Genomic DNA, 22731 nt, shown 5'->3' on the forward strand with positions numbered 1-22731 from the left:
GATACTTGGGCCTAGGATACATGCAGTGTCAGTCTTTGCTGAAAGACTGGGGACTACCACCCTCCAGCACAATTTAGTTTAGGTTTCAGGGTTGACCGATATAGGGTATGAAGGGATCAGTATTATACACAGTAATGGCAGGAATGTAAGGATGGCTGAGCTCTTACAGGTACTCCTACAGTAAACAGATTAAAAACAATCTGGGTTTTACAACCATTCTTAGTGTGAATCACATTGGGTTATGCATGCAGTCCTCTAGGTAGGGCAAGGCAAAGGATGTGGCTGGCCCAGCAGCAAGCTGTTAGGGGATACAACGGACAACAGTACTGGCATTCAATCAGGATTGGCACTTTTCAAATGCCAGTATTTATTCCTATTTACATAAATGAAGTTTTTTCTTATGAAGGGTAAGTGGGACAGAGAGAAAGAAAGAATGAAACAAAATCACAGCTTCTTTAGAGGAGCGATGGTGACATGCTGTTGAGGGAGACAGAACAGGTCACAGACATGAACAGAAACTGAGGAGGCAAAACGTCAAGACTACATTAAGGAAATATTACTAAAGAGAATTGTATCTTGTGATCTGGAATGCAGTGTTGGAAAGAAACATAAATTGTTCTGATACTTATGGAATATGAACAGGTTGAAAATATTAAGGAATACAAGGGGTAGCTTATTCAAAGCTAGCTGCAACACTTGGGTGGTACCTAATGGTATAAGGGGTTTCTTCTTCTATCCCCGTAACATGCAAATACAAATAACTGTATGCATGTGTGTTAGATGATATATTGCTCCACACTTTTCACTGTGTGCTTGAAAGTTGATGTTTTTCGTCAGTAGTACAAATGGTTGAATGATATAATGGTTGAAGTTCATTAAATCAACTGTTGCATAATTAAAGGGCTTTTCATCTTTCTTTGAGTGTGACCCTGAAGTTAGTATACTTAATTTCCAGGGGTTTTGGGAGCAAAGCCCCCATGTCAGGAAGTGGTGGGGACAATGCCCCCGATGTAAAACTTTTTTTTTTGTTGTTTTATTTTGGTAATTGGGAATGTAACTTACTGGTTTACCTTTGCAATTACTTTGTTCTATGGATTTAGTGGTGATTAACGGTAATTGTGAAGGAGTTTGTTCGATGTTTTCTGTTTCCATCAAGCTCACCTGTGATTATTCATTATGTCTGCTAACAATGCAAGACTTAGGATTAACATTCTGTAATCACAAAAGTGAAATTCAAATTTCCTACCCCATATTGTAATGACACAGAAACATGTGTGTATGACAGCCAAACATTTCTGAACACAGTATATCACAAGCATTATAGATGTTCTTGTATTGTGCCCCCCTTCCTCCTTCTCCCGCTCATTTTTGCATTCAGCCACACCTTTGAGTTGCAGCATACAGCATGAGTTTTTTTTGTAACAGTAACAGACAGTTTTTCTGTTTCTGACTTGGCAAATGAACCAATGCACCATAACAGGTTCATTAACACATTTTTGCAATGAAGTTTAATACAGCCATTGTTTCATTCATACTTAATTATGATAAAACCTTAACTTAGTGCAATACATGCACCCACTTCTATGCTCAGAAATTCTTGGTCAGACAAAGCAGGTACTTAATGTATATAACAAATACAATTAATGTATGGGGGGACATAATACAGAGCAGTCTGTTGGTGGCAGGTTTCACAGCCACTTATGGTATGTTTCTCTCACCAGGTACCCCTGGCTGTCCACTCTACAAAATATATCCTGAAACAAGATACCACATTCTGTGTAACCTTGATGACAGCACAAAAAAATGCTCTCCCAGAAACACTAAGCAGTGTTCAGGCACAGAAGTGAATCCAGAAACACTTAGCGATGACTGACTGCCAATTATGACTTAGTACTGGACTGTGGGAGTTTTGTTATCAGGCATACCCAAGTACACTGCCACACATTTGAGGTTACAGTGGTTAATACTGTGCATAGAAAAAAAACACCTATCCATTCCCTGAGTACATAATACACACTATGAAGTATGTTAATTCAACCATTACAAATGAACCTTTTCTGATGGTACCATACATATACCTGCATTTTGTGAAATATACCAGCAGACAGACTTTCTTTCTAGCCACAACAACAGTATATCTATCTGGAGTCCTTATATTTCTGCTGCCTTTCAGATAACCATTGGACTAAAAATGTGTCATGAAGATAACTAGCTAGATATCACTTACTTTGCCTCGTTTAATAAAAGTGCAATGAGCTACTGGTAAAAAAGCTGAATTAGAAGTTGTTAGTTCATTGGCATATCTGTTTTGAAAACCTTATAATTTCCTGCCATTCATACAAAAATGCAACAAAGCAATCATTTCAGTAAAGCAGAATTTAATTAGAGTGTCTGTGAAAATACTGATCAAATGAGGCACAGAGCCAAATTCTGACTAGCAAAAACTGTCATAGGAACTTGAATATTAATTTACACAAAACATTTACAAAATTAGAACAATTCCTTGGCAAGGAACTTGACACAGAATACAGCCCTGTATTTTACAGACATACTTCATAATTAAGCAAGCACCAGGAAATCTTGGAATTGATACTATTCCCTTACTACATACAGTAGGATGCGTTCTACTGAAAGAATAATGAAGTAATATAGTGTATTAATTCAGGGACAGTTTTACACAGCTACAAGTAAGGGGAGCGATTAGAAACCTGGCAGATATTAAAAGAGGTTACTGGTCATTACAATCAGACACATACATAGCAGAACTTTAAAATGTACAATGATAAACTTTAGAAATCAATACTTGCAAGTAGACAATCACATTACTATGAAAGTAAAACTGGAAAATACAGTTAAGGAGTACCTTAGAGGAACCTCTTAAGGATGCAAGCTCCATGCTTTGGAGTCATGGAGTAAGGATATAGCCAATGTCAGAGATAATGGATCGCTTCTAGAATACCCTTCTGAAGTGCAGGCAGAACACAACAGGAGGATTTGCAAGCAAGCTGTAAATTGAAAAACACAGACACAGGACTTTTTTTAGAGACAATTATTGATAAGCAAGAAGCACAACAGGTAACTCTGAGCATTTAAAAAAGTTCAGGTTTTCAAAGTTCTTAATGTTGCTAGCATTAAAGAAAGACATGACTTTTGCATAATCACTATATACATTTTTTCATTTTCATTTACTTAGGAAAATATTTAAGAAGCATTAGTTTAAAGAAAATATATGGCAGTGGTAGAAACAGTAACAAAATGATCACATTACTGCACATCTTTTTTGAGAAATGCAGGTTATTATATATGAATAAAGTACTTATCCTACTTGCAGAAATGAATCAGTGTGTAAGACTTACTATTTTTACTGTTTTTCCCCTTTATCTGTTGCTTCACCATACCTAACAGCCATCACTCTTTTCAACCTTTCCATTTTCCACCCAGCACATTAGTTCCAGTTTGGCTCACCGACACTCATAGGTCATCATCTAGACAGATACTAGGGAGTGGAGTCATTGGGTGTTGTGTTTTTGTCATCCCAGTAGCAGCTTGACTCTTGTGTTCCACAATGCTGAACCAGTGGACACATGTGCTGTCATGCATGCCCCAGTTTCTAACTACACTCATCATTGCCCTGCTCAGTGGATGCACACATCACATTCTTCATATTGTTAGCGGCATGACAGCTGGCTGTCCATCAGTGACAGTTCTGATGCACCAAGTGATTTCCTTCCTTCCTCTCATAGCTCCTCGTGGTCCTGCAGAGTGGCGCTAGCAGCAGAGAAATGAAAAGAGTGACTGCTTTCAAGATACAAGTATATTTTTTCTGTTTCTACCTGTGTGACCTTCCTTTCTCGCCGAAAAGCGAGTTTACACTGCTGATTTAACTGTTATAAGCTTGTTTTTGCGTTTTTTTCATTTCCTGCACTTAATTTAAAAGTTTGTTTGTTGTAATTAACTGTTGAGGCTGCCCACTCAAGTGCGCTAGCCTGTGCATTGAATATACTGTAATTTTCCTGCTGTTTTCTTGAAAAAAAAAATATATATATATATATATCCTTGTTTCCTGCCTTTCCTTAACTAGAATAGTCCCCTATACAGGCTTTGCTGTATTCTGGACACTTGGATAGTTCCTGTGTTGCCCATTTCCTTACTTGGATAGAAGGAAGTTTCTTTGCTCACCAGTGGGAGTGGGGAGCCTTGAGCAGCCTATCTGTCCCTGAAGGAGTGACCTCAGCACAAGAATCTTGTAGTAATTGGCCGTTTTGGTCCATTTCTAGCTCTTTGAAGTTCCCTGCATAAAAATCCACTTCTGAGCGTTTTTTTTGCTTATCCTACTCAGCAACAGCTCCTCGTGGTCCTGCAGAGTGGCGCTAGCAGCAGAGAAACGAAAAGAGTGACTGTCTTCAAGATACAAGTATATTTTTTCTGTTTCTACCTGTGCGACCTTCCTTTCTCACCGAAAAGCGAGTTTACACTGCTGATTTAACTGTTATAAGCTTGTTTTTGCATTTTTTCATTTCCTGCACTTAATTTAAACGTTTGTTTGTTGTAATTAACTGTTGAGGCTGCCCACTCAAGTGTGCTAGCCTGTGCATTGAATATACTGTAATTTTCCTGCTGTTTTCTTGAAAAAAAAAATCCTTGTTTCCTACCTTTCCTTAACTAGAATAGTCCCCTATACAGGCTTTGCTGTATTCTGGACTCTTGGATAGTTCCTGTGTTGCCCATTTCCTTACTTGGATAGAAGGAAGTTTCTTTGCTCACCAGTGGGAGTGGGGAGCCTTGAGCAGCCTATCTGTCCCTGAAGGAGTGACCTCAGCACAAGAATCTTGTAGTAATTGGCCATTTTGGGCCATTTCTAGCTCTTTGAAGTTCCCTGCATAAAAATCCGCTTCTGAGCATTTTTTTCGCTTATACTACTCAGCAACAGCTCCTCGTGGTCCTGCAGAGTGGCGCTAGCAGCAGAGAAACGAAAAGAGTGACTGCTTTCAAGATACAAGTATATTTCTTCTGTATCTACCTGTGCGACCTTCCATTCTCGCCGAAAAGCGAGTTTACACTGCTGATTTAACTGTTATAAGCTTGTTTTTGTGTTTGTTTTCATTTCCTGCACTTAATTTAAAAGTTTGTTTGTTGTAATTAACTGTTGAGGCTGCCCACTCAAGTGTGCTAGCCTGTGCATTGAATATACTGTAATTTTCCTGCTGTTTTCTTGAAAAAAAATATCCTTGTTTCCTGCCTTTCCTTAACTAGAATAGTCCCCTATAAAGGCTTTGCTGTATTTTGGACTCTTGGATGGTTCCTGTGTTGCCCATTTCCTTACTTGGATAGAAGGAAGTTTCTTTGCTCACCAGTGGGAGTGGGGAACCTTGAGCAGCCTATCTCTCCCTGAAGGAGTGACCTCAGCACATGAATCTTGTAGTAATTGTCCGTTTTGGGCCATTTCGAGCTCTTTGAAGTTCCCTGCATAAAAATCCGCTTCTGAGCGGCTTTGCGCGATTGTGCGCATAGCGCAGCACCGCTTAATCGGGTTTAAAGTATTCCCGGCTCCACAAAGTCTGCTCTTCACTTTTTCCCTTAGAACTACTCTATTTCTCAAATTAAACACCCTATTCTCAATCTAAGGCCCTGCACTTGCCCAAATAAGCAATCTTACAATCTAGCACTAACATACTAAAAGCACTACACCCTCATATACTCTCTACAATTACCCTGTCCCCTATTGGTCCTCTTTAATTAAGTGATAAAAGAGTCCACTATACTACTCTACCATGTCCAAAGGTCAGTTAATGGTTTCCTCTCCAGTCCAACTGGTGAATCTGGGAATCTTGAGGCAATGTTACAACTGTCTCATGTACACGGACAACCCTCTCCTCCTCCAAACAGGTTCAAACATATGTGAGAGATGCAACCATATAGTCAAACTGGAGGCCGAGCTCTCTCACCTCATAACTGGTGCAACCAGTCAAGAGGAGAAGGTAACATCACACAACACTAATCCAGTCACACATAGTGCTACCACAACAGCAATCCAAACACGCAAACACACAAAAACATACTCGGAGGCTCTAATTAAAAATCTACCTAAACAGCAGAGACCTCCAAAGCAGACATCCAAACAAACGCTACCCCACAACAAAACACATGCAACACATAGCTCACAAAGTCAGTGTGCCAAACAGTCACAGCCCTTAAGGAAGAACAACACACCTGACACACTTGTAATAGGTGATTCTATAGTCAGACACATTGACGTCCCGCTCACCAGACTGAACAAGGAGAAGATCACAGTGAGCTGCCTGTCGGGTGCTAGGACCCGCCATATAATGCAAGCACTCAGGTCACTCCAAAGCAAGTACAAATATGACTCGGTCATAGTACATGCTGGTGTGAATGACCTGAGACGTACCTCCCTCGACTACATGAAAAGAGACATAAAGGAGCTCTCCGATCATGAAGCCCAGGCCAGTATGACCCTGACGTTGAGCAGCATCTTACCCTCACCTAGAATGATGCCGCAGTATAAAGACAAAATGATCGATTTTAACAATTGGCTAAAATTTTGGTGTCATTCAAAGGGGATCCAGTGCCTGTCAGCCTGGGATGACATGCTTGACAAGCCACGTTGCTTCGCAAGGGATGGCTTGCACCTGTCACCTTTGGGCATTCGGATACTGGCAAAGGCTCTTGCCACCCCCATAGTGCCTTTTTTAGGCAAGGCTCAAAAGACAAACCCACCTCCTTAGAAAACACAAAGAACAAGAAATAAGGGTAATACTGCTAAACGCCAGAAGTCTAAACCTCAAAATGCACACACTCGAATCTCTCCTCAGTATGGAGAACATCAATATCTGTGCAGTGACAGAAACCTGGTTCAAGGCTCCAGAGAGCACCCCAGCATTACCAGGTTATACCTCATACCATGCTTTTCGGCCCCAAAACTCTGACCAAACCACAAAAGGAGGGGGAGTATCCATATTTATCAAGGATACCCACACCTCCAGGTTAGTGGCATTGCACGAAGCATCAGAAACCATCCATGTGCAACTAACAGTGGGCAATACTGCCTTTCAGTTTATAGCATGCTACAGACCACCGTCTCAAAATCAGGAATCCCACTCGGCTTTCCTGAAAACATTGGAGAACATGAAGATCTCTCCAAACACCATTATACTGGGTGACTTCAACTACCCAAACATTGACTGGGAGCATTACTCAAGCCCCAACACCCTAGCCCAAAGGTTTCTGGAATTTATAAACTCAAATGCTATGGAACAACTAGTCAAAACTCCCACAAGAGGGGAAAACATACTTGACCTGATCATCACCAACATGGGGACCCTATGCTCCACACCAGAAGTATTCCCCTCATTGGTAAGATCAGACCATAAATTAATTTCACTGGATATCCACAACCCGACCCCACCCCAAGCCCAGAAAACCACAGTGAAAATCTTCTCAAAAGCGAACTTCACACTTCTCAAATCTGAGGTGGAATCCTTCAAGGCCCCAGGGCCAGTGGAAACTACGACCCAAACCACAGAATCCTGTATAAACGCATTCTATGGACACCTCCAGGAATGCATGGATCATGCTATACCAAACAAAACCAAAACCCAAGCGTCCAAAGGCAGGCGTCCAGTCTGGTGGACCCCAGCCATAAATAAGTTGTACAACAGAAGGAGGAAGCTACTACATGATAGAGCAAAATCCCTAAAAGGGAAGGCATCTCTGATCAGTACTAGCAAAAAATTACGATCCCTCATAAAATCCTCCAAGGCCAGCTTCGAGAGAAAAATTGCACAGGACACTAAAGACAATCACAAGGCTTTCTTTAGCTATGTTAGGAACCTGGGATGCAACTCCCAGATATGCTCAGAGTTGATTATAAATGACAAAAAAATACACTGAACCCACAGACATTGCCAACATCCTGGCAAACAGGTTCAGTGCAAACTCCCCCCCCCCAAAGAGCAAATATCTATCCCAGTAGACTGCAGCCTCCCTAACATCTCAGATGCTCAGGTGAAGGCCGCCCTCTCCAAGGCAAAAAACACTGCTTCAATGGGACCAGACTGTGCCCCAGGTTGCATCCTACATGAACTCCAAGAAGAACTAAACCCTCACGTAAAACTGCTGTACAATCTCAGCCTCACTACAGGATATGTACCCAAAGAATGGTGTACAGCAACAGTGGTCCCACTCCACAAAGGTGGCGCCTCAACGGACCCTGGTAACTATTGCCCCATAAGCCTGACTAGCCTTATCTGTAAGGCCATGGAGAGGATCATCATGGAACTCATAAACAAAGATATTGGGGACCTACAGACACTGGATCCTACTCAGTTCGGCTTTGTCAAGGGCAGATCCTGCCTCTTGAACCTGGCCGACTTCTTCGAAACAGTCACCAAGGCCATAGATGAAGGGAAGGTAGTCCACACAGCCTATCTGGACCTCGCAAAGGCATTTGACACAATGCCCCACTCGGGCATCATAGATAAGCTATCCAGCTTAAACATAAACCCCTATGTCACAAGATGGGTTGCTAACTGGCTCAAAGACAGAACACACAGAGTCAGAATTGCCAGAGTCATGTCAGACTCGAAACCAGTTACAAGTGGCATCCCACAAGGCTCGGTCCTGGGACCTCTCTTGTTCGGCATATACTTTTCCGAGGTACAGGCCAACACGGGAGGACTATGGCTGACCAAGTTCGCAGATGACTGCAAACTGGGCGCCATAATTGACTCTCCAGCTGACACGAACATCCTTCAAAAAGGTCTCACAGAGACAGATAACTGGTGCCAGAGCCATGGTCTAAAGCTAAATGCCAAGAAGTGTATATTCATACCTTTGGCAAAAACAAAGTGCCCACTAATTGCCACATAGGTGGTAACTCATTAAATACAGAAGAAGTAATTAGGGATCTGGGGACCCAAGTTGATAGCAATCTCTCCTTTGACAACCACATTGCCAAAGTGGTTAGAAAGACCTTCTACATAGCCCACCTTATCACGAAAGGATTCACACCTAGATCAAGGGAGGTAATAGTGCCCCTTTATTCATCCCTCATCAGGCCCATCATAGAATACAATGCCCCTTTTGGGATGTACCTTACCCGTCACCTGCAGCAGCTAGAAAGACCCCAAAAGTACCTCACAAAGAGGATCAAGGGACTCAAACAGATGCCATATGCTGCCAGGTTAAAGAAACTCCAGCTTTACTCAGTCGCATACCGCCTACTTCGAGGTGATCTATGCCTGACATACAAAGCTATGTCCAACCCAGAATTAATGGACATGCTCCACCTCAGAAAATCTAAATCCCTTAGAAGCACACGCTCGAGGGACTTGAACCTCAGCACAGAAATAAATAGAACTTGCTGGAGGGACAGATTGATAACCCAAAGGCTCCCTTCGCTTTGGAATAGAATCCCGGTCCATGTTAGGCAGAGCACCTCACTGACTCTCTTCAATAGGAATCTTGATGAGTGGATGGGAGATCGTAGGTTTACCCCGGGGATTACTTCTGTGTCACTACTAGACAGAGGCGCAGTAAACTAACCTTAAAAAAGGGCACAGCAAACTCAAATCTACGGGTGGCGAAAGCCAAACACACTCGGGCTATGCTTATAAATGCCCCAGGGCAGATAGCCTAGTATGAACCTATGAACCTATAATGTATTAGCGTCCATCTTCCCTCACTAGAGCCTCCAATACCTAGACTGGTCACACACCTTTTCTGGGTCATAACCAGAGTATCATGTCTCTGTGCCATGGGATCATCTGTAAACAAATGCTTTAGTCAAAGTGCAATGGCACCTTTTTCTCATTACTTAAAAAGAAAGATTAATAAACAGATTATGTGCATATATTTGCAGGCATTTTATTAACCATATTAGCTCATTAGATACATTAGACCCTTTTATTGGTATGGTCTAATTAAAGAATCATAAGGCAATACTCATTAGGTTCTAAATGTTTTTTCCCCCCAAAGTATTGTGTAACAAATGTAAAAATCCTGTCAGATTTTTCTCCAGAAAGAAATCTTGTGGTGTGAGAGTACTAAAGTTATATTTTGCTAAGTCTTCTCACCTTGTGAGAAAAGCATACCACAACCAGGTGTAAAAACTATCCCTGCATGTACCAGGGCTATAACTCAGAGAAATGCAGTTAGGATATGGAAGCCATAATACATAGCAGTATTTAGGCAGCAGGTTTCAGAGCCACTTGTGGTATGCTTCTCTGACGAGGCATGAATGGATCAGGTTGGCCACTCTACAAGTCGCCCTAATAAAAAATAAGTAAAACGTGAAAAACTGAGGACAATGCAGGACAAGACTTTTTATGTTTAAAATGAGAACACAAGGAAAACAAATGAACTGCAATGCATTGTAAATTGATGATGCCATTTCCAAAACAATTTTAACCATGAAAAAGAAGGTCCTGTATTTGTTTCATCTTGGACAACAACTTTACTTGAACACTGAGGAAATTGAGATTATATATGAATAGTTATTAGCAATGTTGCAAGGGTGGCCTACTGTTAAGGTGTTTGCCTTACAAACACAAGGTGCAGAGTTTGAATCTCACAAGGGATAATTGGCTAGGCTTAAAATGGCTCGCAAGGGCTGTTAGCTTAGTACTAACCTATTATTATATATGTTTCAGTTTTATAGAGTTACTATTTAATACTGCTGTGTCAGTTGTGGAATCCTTCAACTTTTTGGGATCTATAATCGCCCAGAACTTGAAGTGGGAGACCAATGTAGGGTCCATCATAAAAAAGGCACAACATCGAACATACTTTCTGCAACAGTTGAGGAAGTTCAACCTCCTACGGGAACTGTTGATTCAGTTCTATACAGCAGTCAATGAGTCTGTTCTCAGCTCATCCATAACAGTGTGGTTTGGATCTCTGTCTAATCATGACAAAAATAGGTTACATCGAATAGTAAGGTCTGCTGAAAACATCATTGGTGCTAGTTTGCCTCCTTATAGGACCTGCACTACCCCAGAGTCATGAAAAGGGCAGGGAAATCGTCACCGACCCTTCACGTCCATGCCACCATCTTTTTGAACAATTACCATCAGCCAGGCCTTATAGATTAATATGCAGATATAGGAACATTTTTTTCCACAGGCCATTAAGTTAACAAATGGTTAACTCAGCTTATTAGGTTGGGGTATTCTTTTTCCTAAGCCTCTGAGGATTCTGCAGTATTGTTTACATATTGTTAGTACTGTTTCTTTCAGAATTTATTTCAGTATTTCTTGCAGTGAGTTGCACTTGCACTTTGCACCTTGTATGTATATGTACATGCATATTTACTTTTTTGTCTTGTTTTTAATAGATGCATGTATGTCGTTTGTCTTGTTCTTAATAGTTGTATGTATGTCATTTATGTAATTCCAAGAACCAGACTTGGTAGGATCAAATAAAAATATTTAATTCCACAACAAGAAAGACTCAGTAATAACACAGTCAGTCAAGCGTGACTGTATTACTACTGAGTCTTTCTTGTGGAATTAAATATTTTTATTTGATCCTACTGAGTCTGGTTCTTGGCTACTTGGAGTGGTGATTCTGTTTTTACTTGGTGCATTTTTTCTACTCTGTACACCATTTTGTTGTTCTTCATTTATGTAGTTCATACTTTGAGAGTAACTGAAACTGGAGTCAAATTCATTGTATGTGTGCATACTTGGCCAATAAATGTGATTCTGATTACATTGTCTGAGTCCAAAACATGTGGTACTTGATGCTACATATCTAATGTGTTTTTACCTTGTTTGCACAGTTCTGAAGACATGCTCCACGTAAAGAAATCCCAATCCCTCCGAGCTACGCTCGAGGGACCTAAACCTTGTCACCACAATAAATAGAACATGCTGGAGGGATAGATTCCTGTCCCAGAGACGTCCCATACTCTGGAAAAAACTACTTATCTATATCAAACAAAGCTCCTCATTAGCACTCTTCAAGAAAAATCTTGATGATTGGATATGAAATAGGAAATTCATCCTGAGGATCACTTCTGTGGCTCTGCTTGACAGGGGCACAGGAAAATCATTTTTTTGGGTGGCAAAAAGCCAGGGTACCATTTGGCTAGGCTTGTATAGGCCCTAGGGCAAGTAGCCTAGTACCTACCTATGAACCTATATATTATAGCAGCATTGCATTAAAGTGTTCCCTCTGTATTACTAAAATATTGCCCTGCATTGCCCTCCATGGTTTGCATGTTTTTGTTTTCTTTTTCTCTTGATATTTTCAATTCATATTTCCAGTTATGTACACATTTTTTAGGTTTTTGCAAGTCTCATAGATGGACAAAGGAGTTAAATTTTTAACTCACTGTCTGACTGCGAGCTAGTTGAAAAAACTTTATTTTCCTAATTGGCAAAACTCACATTACTCTCTCATGCACACACACACACGTAAGCACACACACGCACAGACACACACACACACACACACACACACACACACACACACACACACACACACACACACACACACACACACACACACACACACAAAATAATGAAAGTATCTGTGTTTCTTGCACTCCTGATACTTATAGCCAGCTTTAACAGACTGCCCCACACATCAGCAACCCTTGTCTTTCAACACTGCCAATCACACAAAAACAAATGTGACTGGATGTCACTCATCCAAATAACCTATTCCTGGCATAAACAATGCAAAATGTATTGTTTAATACTTCTAGTCATCAAGCAAAAATTTGGAGAAAAAACACTCATGAGTATGAAAAACAGCAGTCTTTAACTGATTTAAATAAAAACATTATTAAAAATAATCTTGAAAAATAAACAGTGCAAAGAGATTAGTATCAGCTATAAAGACGATATAACAACCAAACTAGGAGTTACAAGGAAAATGACGAGTATATTAACAGAGCTACCCAAGTACTGTGATTACTTACTTGAAAACAAAGCACTCAGATAAGTAGGCAAAGAGAAGACATACAAACTCCAACCACAGGACAGGTATAGTGATGTTATGAAAGACAAACATGCACACACACTCAGAAAGCTACATGCTGACACTGTTTGAATTAAAATGCAACCACAACACCCAATACAATAATACATTTCCATACTCAGCTAAACAATAAAATCAGGAATGACGAAAGACGTATTCAGACAAGAAGTCATTGCACAGATCTGAGCTGTATGCACAGCCCATTGGACATTATGATGAGCTACTCCGCATGGAGACAATATGGCAGCTGCTACTCAACTTCTTAAACTATGGGGACATTACTGAATTCTTTTACAGATCCATGCAACAAGACTTCACAGAAGAAATTACAATCAATAATGAGCTAAGGAAAGGCATGCAAGTTTTTAGCAAGTATAATAATAATTACATGCTCAATGACTGGGGGATTTACAATAAGCCTATTTGTAGGATGCAGTGTATGCAGAGGTGTGGGCATATGCATGACAGAGTATGTGTAAAGATTATTCATTTATCGTGTATTATTTATTTATTTATTTTTGTTTCTTGACTGGGATAGTCTAAATGGGCAAGAACAGACCTATTTCAGTGGAAGCCTGTGGCCTCAACACATAGAATTCTGAGGAAACATGACATTAAAATAAAGATCATTGACTGTGGTATTCAATTTACCCAACATTAAAATAATGTAACTTGATCTTACAGTTAGAACAAAAGGAAGGTGAGTTGGGGAACAGGAGGAAATGTTGGAAACTGAGTAGAGAAAACTTGAAATTTAGGGGAAATTGTTAAAAGAAATGGCAGAAAGTTCTGGAAAATAGTGATATAGTACAGCTATGCAAGAGGCTTGTGGTTTGTGTTTATGGTGTCTTTAAACCAGGTGTCTTGTAGACATGATAATGGTTTAAAGGTTCCATTGGTGCTCATATAAAAGAGGGTACAAGAGTAACATTAACTGCACAGTCTCAGCTTGTTGATTTTCCACAATGGTGAGGAAGGGTTGTGTTAGTTGCTTGCCTGGCTGATGGAGATATTTGGATTTTGCTGGCTGGAAACAAACAAACAAACATCTAGCTATGCTAGGGTCATGTAATGGATACATGAGGAAATATGCTACTGTTTAAGGATTATGAGAACATGAACAGTACATGGTTTGGATGGTGCAGTGTTGCAGCAGTTTGCATTGTCGCCTCACAGCAAAAGATTTTCTGGTTCAGTTTTCAGCTGGGGTGCCTTCTGTGCGGAGTCTGTATGTCCTCCCCGCGTTCTTGTGGGTTTCCTCTGAATGCTCTGGTTTCCTCCTACATTACAAAGACATGCATCTGGAGTGTTTTTCCCTGGGCTCACACTGAAAACTGACTCATTCCAAATAAGACATTAAGGACAGCAGCACACAGAAGTTGAAAAAACATTAGCATAACTTGCACCTGCAATGCTGTGACATTTTTCTAATTTATGACACAAAATGGCTTGATGAGAACATTATTCTGTTTTGATTTCATTTTCTAGCCAAGGATCCTTCATTCCAGTAGTCATGTGTCATCATTCATTTATTGTCCTGGCTACTTTCACTTTCTACATTCTTTGATGACTTTTGCTAAGGGGGTCGCTTTGACTTTTTTAATACCTCTTTAGTATTTGGTGGTAACAATCTTTAAAAGATCACTTTAAAGTGCTTTTCACTACCAGGCTTGAAGTAATGAAGGTATTTTATCACACAGAGAACTGACGTTCTAGTCCAACGTTTTGTGGATGAGATGTGAAGCTGTTTATCTGTGAGTGGCAATCTACACTTAAAAAATGTCAAGTCTACATCTAGTCTTGTTACTTCTATTTGCCATGTGCCTAGATCAATGTAGCTAGAATCACTGATCTACTTACTGACTTTTCTTAAAGATGTTAATGCCCTGCATGTGGTTATACCTCACTTACTCAGTGACTTGTCTAAGCTAAAGAATGTTTATGTAATAAAACCATTGCTCTAAATACCAGAATGAAATAATGTGAGACTCATACCTTTCTCAACCTCTCAGTGCAAGAAATCTGGACAAAGCCAGAAAGAAAGTGGGGGACAAAGGCCCTAAAATAGGGCTCCTATGAACTTAGAAAGTTGCTACAATAACAGGTTTTGCATTATTAAGTATTTTCTGAAGGATATAAAGTCTGGAACTCAAATGTCATTATTTAGTATTATTTAGTGACTTCAATCTTCAGTGATTTGCCAGAAAACCACCAATGTTATGAGGAACAGACCAAAAATATGAGGTAAAGGTCTGGACATTCTGCAAAACTCTGTACAGTTGAGAGGTATGGTGAGACTTCACGAAAAGCTAAAATTATTTGTAGACATACTGTAGAATAAGGTATAAGGGCCTAGAACTACAGTTCTGTGTGTAAAAAAGAAATACCTTAGAAGCTTCCAGCATGACAAATAAGAATCTAGATAACATAAAGGTACTGCTGTTCAATGCTAGGAGCCTAAATAAAAAAAGTTCACCCCTACAGGAACTCCATACTCTGGAAAATGTTGATTCATACATTGTTATGGAGACCTGGTTCAAGATCGATGACAGTACTACATCACTACAGCATTTCAAAGCCTTCCACACATTCAGGCCAACTGCTTTTGATGAAGGCACTAGAGGTATCAGTGCCTCCACGTTCTTAAAAAAATCACCTCTAAACTATTTAAACAAGATAACAACCTAGTCATGTCCAACCTACTGCTAACAAAACCCCTTATTGTTTAACAGCTCTCCCTCTCTATATCCTCACGATATCCCCATCAGCCCATACCTCCAGCTTAACTAGCATGGAATCTCTGTGCATTATACCAAACACCATTCCCCTGGGAGACTTCAACCACCCCTCCATTAGTTGAGAGACGTATAGACCCTCAAGCATGTACTCTTGGAAATTTTCTGACTTCAACAGTGCACACTTTCTGGACCAAGTTAGTCCACACCAGTGAACGGGTGATAAAATCTTAGGCTTGGTCCTTATAAAGATGGGCCAGATTTGCTCTCCCAAGAATTGTCACTTCCTCTCTATTATATTCACCAAAAGACTGAACCAGGAATCATCTTCCAATGCTTCAATACTCAGAAATTATGCTTATGCTAATCTAACTGAAAATTCAAAATCCTCCTCATATCTGTCGACCCTATAAACTGTATACGCATAAACATTTTCCTACAAATTCTATTCACACTACATGGACATATCTGTCCATTCTGAAGTAAATATAATGCAAAATGTAAGAATAAACCTCTATAGTGGAACACAAATATAAACAGACAATAATAAAAAAAATACTCCATGCAAAAAGTCTTAACTCTTAAGATGCTACAACACTTTTGGTAAACAAACAGGTAACTCCAGACCCTGATCAAATCAACCAAGGCCAGATATGAGGTAAAAATAGCCATCCAGGTAAAGGACAATCACAAAGCCTTCATCATGTTAAAATCCTCAGAAACGATACCCAGAACTGTGCAGAACTAATAGTAATTAACATCACATACTCTGACCAAGGGGACATAGTCAATCTACTAGCAGAAGACAAATTTAACTTCAACTTCACCCCACTTCCCTCTTACATTTCCTGATTTCATACCTGTATATAAAAACCCCCAAATTTCCCAAGAACAAGTCATCAAGACACCATCCAAGGCCAAGAGCACTACTTCCATGGGGCTGCATACATGCTGAGCTGCCTGTTGCTCAGCCAGAAACAGAGCCTGTCAAACCTCCTACAGAGTGTATGTAATATCAGCTTTTAAACAGGCTTTGTGCCTGTTGAATGCAGGGCAGCACAAAGCTGGGCATCAACATACCCAGGTAAGCCTTGACTGTAAGACTATGCTAAGGATCATTATGGAACTAATAACATAGGCAACCTATAAACTCTCAATCCAAGCCAGTTTGCGTTCATCAAGAGCAGATCCTGATGACTTAACCTCGCTGATTTCTTCAAGAAGGTAAGAGGCGATGGATGAAGGCAAATCAGACCACGCTGCATAACTAGGCCTCGCCAAGGTATTCAACTTCATCCCACACTCAAGCATCATGGATAAACTCTCTCAGCTAAATATTAAATCCCTATGTAACTCATTAGACAGCAAATTAGCTCAAAAATAGAAACCAGGAAATTATGGCAGTTGGCTCTACCTCCTCCAAAAGACTTGCCTCTATTGGTGTACCCCAGGGTTGAGTCCTTGAGCCATGCCTCTTCAGAGTTTACTTTGCCGAGGTCAAAGCAAATGTTAAAGGTTTATGGCTTATCAAGTGTGCAGATAACTGTAAACTTAAATAGCCAGAGGACACCAAAACCCTCCAAAAGGGCCTTTCCAAAACAAATGGCTGGTGTCAAGACCATGGACTGAAACTAAATGCTAAAAAATGTATAATACTATCCTTCAACAAGCATGACCTCCCTTGTAGGCATCACATTAAAAATACCCCCTTCCCGAAAACTGATCATGTAGTTAGGGATCTGTGAACCTGTGTTAACAGTGGCATGTCTTTTGAGCACCATGTATCCACTATTTTAAAAAAGTCCCTTCATCACACAGCTGGTATCTAAAAGTATGGCATCCAGGACCATGTATGCAATTGTTCCACTGTACTCAGCTCTCATTAGACTAATTATTCAATTCAATGCCCCTTCTGGCATGCACTGTCAAAACACTTGTCACATCTGGAATGACTGCAATACTTTTCTCACTAAGAAAATCAAAATCATAAAAACTATGCTGATCCCCTCAAAGCCTTGACCCTCTTCTTGGTATCATACAGGCTACTAAAAGGCAACCTCTGTCTCATGAACAGAACTTCATAAGAGCCAGTCCTGCCAGATCTACTACACATCTGCAAACCTAATAATAGTGTGAACACCCGCTTAAGGGATCCCATTCTTTTTACAATAATAGTTCATGCTGGAGGGACAACTGTGTATCACGGAGAATACCACTTCCTTGGAACTGTCCTCCAGTCTCTATAAAGTGACATACTTCTTTTACTCTGAATTATTCAAACATCACTTGCATGATTCAGTGGGAAACAGTAAATGCACCCTTGGTTTAGCACACATGTCCTCTCAAGGATAGGGGAAATAAATAAATGTTCAAGCCCTCTGGGATAGTCATACACAAAATATAAGGTCTAAAGCAATGGACATGTAAGTCTAGGCTTCTTAATATCCTCACAGATCAATAACATTAAGTACCTATGAACCTACAGAAGGGAAACTAAGGAAGACCCAAGTCATGTTGAGCTTACAGCATTTTCCTGGTAGATAATAGGGAAATAGAGCACTTTTAAGACAAGAATATATTGACGGTTGAGTGGACATGTTTATTAAAGAGAAAATAAATATGTGGGAACATCCCTCGTATGGAAATAGTGGTACATTGGTTGTAGAATCCATCACTGCAGTTGTGTTAAATTAATCTACAGTTGGAGTACTTTTGTGTCAGGTACTGTGGACCGAGAACAGCACTTGTTAATCCACTAGACGTTTGTTGATGCATAAAACACTTTACTTGTTCAAGTTAAAGCTACTTTCACAGATTTAAGAACTCTCTTAAAAGAGCACCAGGTTATTGCTGTCCAGCCTGGGGTATTTCATACTGCATCTGTTTAAGTACTAGCAAGCATGAACAAGTTAATCCTGGTTTATTAATATTTATTGTTAACCTGCTTTAAGCTACATTATTCCACAACATAACTGTAGTACTCTGTTAAGTATGCACTATAATTCCTTCTTACAGCCAGTAAATGATTACATGGGATTATAACAGGCAGATGTGATTGTGATCATCTAGATTGTAACAAAACAGAACTTCCATTTGTTTGCTTATATTAACAAGGCACTTTAAAAAACACAAAACACAAGCAGGAACAAGAAATGAGGGTTTCTGATCTGGACTCAAGACACTGGAACATAGCCTTTATGTAATATCTTTTAGTTTTCCAACATAGGTTTTGCAGTTACTGGAACCTTTGAGATGGCATGACCCCTTCGCCAAGAATTATTAGGATCAGGACTCTGCAAGTCCTAATTCCTTCTACAAATCGGATACAGTACTGCTCTGATTAATAACCCATTAGACAGAGAAGACTAGTACACAGCACTAATGTATGTCTGGTAATTAACTGAAAAACAAAGATGTAAAATGTTAATATTTTTAAACTAAATTATGTGTTTAAAATGTTATTAAGGAAAGCTTAATCACATACTATAAACCATTATGGCTGTTCCCTTTATCATAGTAGATGACTATTTTGTTTATTCCTGAAAAATGTAAACAGTGACATTGTTTCTTGCACTTCATTGACAAGGTGAGCTCCTTGTTACATTGTTGTCAAACAAAAACAGACTCCTTTTTGCTGGAGGACCTGTAGAATATTACATACATTGTTTTAAAATGTCATATGATCCACTCCATAATGTTTGCTTCTTGTAACCTTGGTGACATTTGTATAATTAGCTACAAATAACTGGGTCCCCTTCTTATACCTCTTTCTTCTTTATAAACAAATTAAATACGTCTAGTTCTGTGCCTAAAACCCATGACATTTCAGTTAGCATTTCTTTCCTTTCAAACAAATTTTACTCTGTTCTGGCACTTGAACTCCTGTCAGTCAACAAAGAAATTATGCACTCCACTCTTACATCTCTTAAGTCCAAACACAGGTTTACAGGTATATACTAGGCTAATGACCATCAGGACCTTTACAAGCCTAGCTGTGCTACCCAACCCAATTATGTCTCTGTGTATTATGGTAATTTATTAGGAGAAGGTATGTTAGAAAGTTTCCAGAGGTTATGTGGTAGTGGGGTATGCTGGTTTGGTCATTACCAAACTAACATACACCCACTTCTGAGTGTATCTGCCAAAAGTATATTTTACAGTACCATATTGGTTAACTGAAACCATAAAATGTCTGTTTACTGACTGCCCCATTTCTGTTGAACAATTATGGAAAACACAACTTGATTGTCTGTTGGTAAATTCAAATGTTTAACAAAACTTAACTGGCCTGCTGTTCTGACACTCCAGTACAACAAGCATATGACTCTATCATATTTTTTAAGCTGATTGGGAGTTCTAGCAAAATCAAGGCTCCACTACCAACAGCAGTGTGCTTTTTAACGTCTGCAAGTCTAAACACAAGATGTTTTAGAATAAAAACAGTAAAAAACATAACGGCCAATATCTATCACAGTTCCTACCACAATTACTATATTGGTGTGTAGACAGCTACTCATTTCTTAAGCTGATTAGCTACATAGTTAATGTAACAACTCTACACCAGAAATACTTCACTGACTCAAATAAATACTGCCTGCCACCATTACTTAGGTGGACATCTACAAGGATAACCCCTCATACTGATCACTGCTTCAGTAGGCTAACCATATAGCTTAGGCTATTGCATTCTTAGCCTATGGCAGCAGTGATCATTCAAACATCTGCTGCTATGTTAAATTTACTTAAACTGTAATTTTTACTATAATTTATAGTGCCAAAATTAAGATCAAAATAACCCTTTCCTCTGCCATGTCTCTGAAATCACTACAACATACCAGACAATTTCTGCAAATCCCCTTTAGTAGTTATCCACCAGTGCTTTAGAATGTCTTGACTGAATCTGACAGCAAATCATTGTCCAGTTTTTCTAGATGTCCTATATACTTTTTTGTACTGCATACTGTACCATAACTCCAAAGATGCAGTCAAGACATGTGAACAGATATATCTCCAAGTGATGAGAGATTTTCTAATAAGTTATTTAAGACTGGAATGTCTTACAACAGTTACTACAAAAAAAAGTAAGTGCGCTACTACTGCCATATTATAGAACTCTCCTATCTGATATATGTTTCCATGGAATCAAACGTTATTAATCTTGAAATGTTTGACACCAGTAGAAGAGATTGAAACTCATTTGATCAATTATGTCGGTGTTAGATCCACGCAAGACTGTGCACAGTAGGGATAGAGGAACCTGCCCTTTCCCCACTGTAAAGTGATCTGGCTGTTGGTATATATAAGGGGGTGGGGTGGGGGGGACACAACATTTTGTTTTTTTTTCAGTGTTTTGGCTTTTGATCTTTTGAGATCGATATTTAGCCATCTGGGATTTGTATACTTTCATGTTTCAAAGTATGTCTGTTTCCAAATAGGATAGGTTCATAAGTAAGTACAACACTAGCTGCCCTTGGCCATTTTAAGCCTAGCCAATGTCCCTTTTTGTGATGTCTTTTGGTACAGTTTGGCCTTACCCATCACATGGTTGATAATTATATATTATCCCTAATGAAAATAACTGGGATCATACCATAGATAATTGGAAGGGACCTTTGCATGGGATAAAGCATTTAGTAGCTGCCTCTGTTCACTAGTGGTTCAGGGGGCACTCCTGGGGTATATATTCTGGTTCCCATCCACACATCTAAGTTGCACTTGAATATGGACAGGGATGAACTTTGTTTTATGTGAATGGGAAGTCCCACAGTAGTGATATCTTCTGTGAGATATACCTATCCCTTCAAACCATTTCCTTGATGTTGCAGAAGTGGATTAGATCCCCACTGTGAGTATTTTTGATGATGTTTGACTAGCTGATGTGCAGTAAATCCATCAGTAATGGATTGGAGGATGCCTTGCATGCCAGGCAGAAGTCACCTGTTAGCACGCTGTAAGATACTGAGTATAGTGACAAAGCTTTGAGTTGGTCAATGTAGGACATGTTGTTTAGGCCTTGTCTCCTTTTAGTAAGGTATCTCTATGGGCGTTACAGTTGTTGCATGTGTCTGGACAGATTAATGCCAAATAAGGCATTATATTCAATGACTGGCCTAATAAGGGCTGTGCAAAGGGAGACAATGACATCCCTAGATCTAGACACAATCCCTTTGTTTGCAAGCTGTGCAATATAGGACTTTCTTACAATAGACACATGTTGGTCAAAAGTTAGGTTACTGTCCACATAAGTTCCCAAATCCCAACAACTGGGTCAGTTCTTAAGGGGCACATTGTCAATGTTGTACTTCTCTAGGGTAGATGACTTCCCAAAGGATAGAATAATGTATTTGTGGCATTTAGTTCATAGGTTGGTACTAGGCTATCGGCCCTAGGGCCTATACAAGCCTAGCCATAACAATTCCCTGGCTATTTCTTTCCAAAGTATTTACTTCCCTGGACCCCTGTCTAGCAAGGCAACTGACGTGATCCCTGGGATGAATTTCTTATCTCCCATCCAATCATCAAGGTTCCTTTTGAAGAGGGCCAAAGAGGCGCTCTGCTTGACATGTATGGGCAGTCTATTCCAGAGTCTGGGAAGTCTCTGGGTCAAGAACCTATCCCTCCCAGCATGTTTTGTTCATTGTGATGACAAGGTTTAGATTCCTGGAGCATGTGTTTCTGAGGAATTGGGATTTCTTTAAGTGTAGCATGTCCAACAGCTCTGGGTTTGACATGGCCTTGTATGTTAAGCAGAGATCGCCTCTGAGTAGACGATATGTGACAGAGTATAGGTGGAGCTTTTTTAGACAGTCAGCATAGGGCATCTGCTTTAGGCCTGTGATTCTTTTAGTGAGGTATTTCTGCAGCCTTTCCAATTGCTGCAGATGTCTTGAAAGGTACATACCAAACGGGGCTTTGTATTCTATAATGGGTCTAATGAGGCATGAGTACAGTGGGACAATGACCTCCATTTTTCAGGATGTAAAGCCCTTAG

General features: G+C 39.9%; 1 protein-coding gene across 2 annotated transcripts in view; it reads right to left on the reverse strand.

The window, feature by feature from the left end:
- Window positions 1-22731, reverse strand: part of GPR173 (G protein-coupled receptor 173) — a 1093476-nt gene that overhangs the window by 250282 nt on the left and 820463 nt on the right. For both annotated transcript variants that reach the window (XM_044080120.1, XM_044080119.1), the window contains one exon: window positions 2864-3005. The gene's annotated coding sequence lies outside the window, so the exon portion shown is untranslated. The remainder of the gene's footprint in view (window positions 1-2863; window positions 3006-22731) is intronic.

The sequence above is a fragment of the Protopterus annectens genome, chromosome 8.part0 (assembly GCF_019279795.1).
Source record: "Protopterus annectens isolate FY-2018-M chromosome 8.part0, PAN1.0, whole genome shotgun sequence".
Classification (NCBI taxonomy): Eukaryota; Metazoa; Chordata; order Ceratodontiformes; family Protopteridae; genus Protopterus; species Protopterus annectens.